The sequence below is a fragment of the Protobothrops mucrosquamatus genome, unplaced genomic scaffold, assembly GCF_001527695.2.
Source record: "Protobothrops mucrosquamatus isolate PMUCROS unplaced genomic scaffold, P.Mucros_1.0 scaffold108, whole genome shotgun sequence".
NCBI classification, from domain to species: domain Eukaryota; kingdom Metazoa; phylum Chordata; class Lepidosauria; order Squamata; family Viperidae; genus Protobothrops; species Protobothrops mucrosquamatus.
In genome coordinates this window covers 1,252,325-1,255,885 of record NW_015386480.1, presented here as the reverse complement: position 1 = coordinate 1,255,885, position 3,561 = coordinate 1,252,325, and positions in this window count along the sequence as shown.

Below are 3,561 nucleotides of genomic sequence, written 5' to 3'. Positions count from 1 at the left end.
AATTTGTTAATTACTGGTTAGTTAGTGGTTGGTTGGTTCGTTGGTTGGATGGATTGAGGGGCTTAGTCTTTAGAACACATTTTGTCCCAGTGCATGTTAGCTTTCATTTTTGTGTTCTAGAGAAGCATTTTGTGCCATCACATGGACATCTGTTTCTTCACTAGGAACTGGAGCTTTTTTTCTTCTAACAGTGATGTAACTGAAATACTTTTTAGTTCTGCTTGGGTAGAAGAAACCATTGCAGACTCAACATTACTATTGATGGAAAGGATGTGAAGTTTTGTCTCCAAATGTTTGAGAGATGTGTCCCAAACCTTAGCATTGACAGACATCATCATGGGAAAACCACTAATTAGAGAGAGAAGATTACGTGGTCAAAGAAGGCGTTTTTCTTTGGGACGTTCTGCTTTTTCTCCTACAAGAATTACCCTGTAATAAATAATTCCCTGAGATAAATAATCAAAGGGAGCTTGTCTGTTGTTCAGAGCTACTGATCATCCTCTGGTTTTGCCAATAGTCAATTCTGAAGCGACAGAAGATCTCAAGCCTTGTAAATATTTTAGCATGAAAGTGACATGAGTCTTAGTGAGTAGAATTAGTACATGAGCATTTCTCTGGAATTGTTCCATGAATTTGTTTTCTTTCTAATGAAATGTAGTTGTAAGCAAATTAAACCCAAATTATATAGTTTGATTTCCAAGGAGGGATGGAAATGGCAAATGGATGATTTAGCTTCCCTCCATATTCTCTCCTCTACTGATATACTGTACTTATGTAGCATTAACAATCTGGACCTTGCGTGTTCTCTGTTCCTTCACTGGTGATCACCTGCAGACCGATTCATGCACATACTGTAGCAGGAATTAGTATGATTTCTCCTGCTGATTTTATTTTATTTGGAAGAAGGACTTTAAAAAGGTATGTCAGTTTTGGCTTCCTCTTTTCTTGATTATTGGACTTGCTAGGTAATGGGAGATGAGCTCACTGCTGACTGGGAAAGATTAAGTACAGTATCATAACTTGGCTGGTCTTAAAAGAACTCCTTTCTGAATTCTGTTTTGAAATCTCACAGACTATGTGCCCAGTAATTGGGACAGATTGCCATGAAGTTTTGAAATAATGAGGGCCCTGCCTATCTACAAAAGCTACATGATAAGGTCATTTAAAATAATAAAGCCTGTCTACTGTGGAGATGTATATAGAGGGAGATTGAGGTGGGCAATTCCTGAAATTTTTTCTTTGAAGTACAAAAAAGAAAAAGAAAAAGAGAGAAGAATATGGCCAGACTGAGATATTTGGAGAGCTGAAATGGAAAGTCTTGTTTTGCCATGCACACAAACAGATCAGATCAAAACCAGCCAAAACCATTAATGAATGTCTCCTCTCCTCTCAAGGGTATCCTGAGGTTATCAAAAAAGACAAGATGGTCAGAACACTGCAATTGAAGCACTGTTTGTAGGTGCATCACAATAGGGGGAACTTTGATGACCCTGTTGTGGTCATCTTCTTGACCGTTTTGTCCACATCCTGAAACAGAAACACATTCCCTCCCTCCCTCCCTCCCTCCCTTCCCAGAGTTGCAGGTAGCTCACAAAAGCAGTAAAACAAAGAAATATATACCCTGTCATTCTTAAGATTGACTCCTATCACACAGTTGATTTTTCAATCAATGTGCTGCCAAATTTCAACAACATGCTAGGAGGAGCACATATGCATACAGAGAGAGGTGGAGGAAAACACAAGCAACCTCTCAGTGTTGGTCTTGATGTATGACCTTCCTTAATACTTCATTGGTCTTTCCTTCCTTGGTCTTGCTGGACCTGGCCCACTTCCTCTTCTGAGCATTATTTTTATTTTCCTGGACCTTCAACCGAGCACCCTCCTGACTTCCAATATCTCACTGTTGATAGTCCCATCCAAGTTTTCAGTTCTTCAAAGATCCTCACTCGAACCTTCTTCCTCTTGGCCATCTCAATGTGGTCTCACTAAGTCGTCTCTGAGGAGCCCATCTGTTTCTGAGTTGCAACACCTTCACGTAAGATTCTTAACTGCATGAAGTTTTTCCTATTTAACAATTGTCTGTGTGAAGAGTAGCTCTGATTTACATAAGATCCCAGCATCAGTTTGCAAAAAAGGGGCTAAAAACGGCCTCCTTTTAAACAGAGAGGAAACTAGCTGTAAACACAAGAGCAAACGTCCCAACTTGAGACTATTTCTTATCTTTGCCAACCAAGCACCACTTAAAAACAAGAGAAAGGTGAGTCCCATGTTTTGATGAAAATACCAAATTTATTTAGAGAAAAAATTAAGAAGGGATTTAACCCCCAAATAACCTGGAAAGGACTGAGCTCGGTGGGTATGAAGATGGAGTCTATCTTGGGAGAGAAGGCAGGAATCATGTGATCTATTTATGATCTCTCTATCACGTTTAAATTCTGATACAATCCAAAGGCAATTAGCAGCTTTCATGATCTTAAAAATTAAACATCCAGGGCACATCAAACAGAAAAAAATTAAATGTAAATAAAACATCATAAACCAATGAATCATTTTAACAACAATCACAGAAGCAAAGAAAAAGCAAAGAATAAAAATAAGACTAGAAGATGGAACAAATCATGAATTCAGCGGAATGTTTTCCAAAAGAGCTGTTTTTAACATCCTCCTAAAACACATCAGGGAAGGGGCTGGGCTGATCTCTGGCACTTTGGAAGACTCTTGCAAAGGGCTCTGATCATCTCCCAAGAGGTCGAGGTAATTAAAGTCTCCCATCCCTGTAGTTCCATGGCTCTTTGAAAATCTGCCCTTTGCATTCGGAAGGCAGCATCCAACTGGTGAACGGTGCAGGGTTTTCAGTGCTGGTGCTCTACATGTGTTATTATCATCCGGTACCTCGAAGGAAAACAGAGAAGAACAGCAGTGGAGGGATTTAATTATAATTGCAACGAGGGTACAGAATGGCTTTATTGCTAGTTTATATGGCACTATTATGTTAAAGTAAAAAGTTGAGGTTTGATGTTGCTGTTTTGTTCTACTGCACCAGAGGGAGTCGGAAGTCAATGCCTCCCCTCTCTTTTCTACACTTCTCCTTTCCCCTTTCCCTCCCTTACTTTTCCTATTATCTACTTTTGCATTTTTGCATTTTATATTATAAATTAATAAAAACTATAAAATTTAAATAGGAAAAAAGAATGGCTTTATTGCTTAATTGGCGAGCAGAAAACGCCTTTTGTTTTTCTTTGTTTAAATTATTGTTTTGAGATGGTAACATATAAATCTGAAATCAAGAAGACAGTGAAAGCAAAAACTCTTCCTCTGAAGGGGAATAGCTTTTCAAAGCTGCAGAATAGCCCAAAGTTAACACCCAAGAGGACATTTCTTATCAATTTAAATAAGCTTTCTCATGATTTTTTGGCATGAGGAAATTCCTGCAGAGAAATAACTACAATGAATGAGTTGAAACACTGCAATCTTGATTCTTCAGATCAGAATGGCAGAGTTAAAAACTTTAGAGATTAATTCAGATAAAGAAGAATCACCTAGCTTGAAAATTTTGATAAT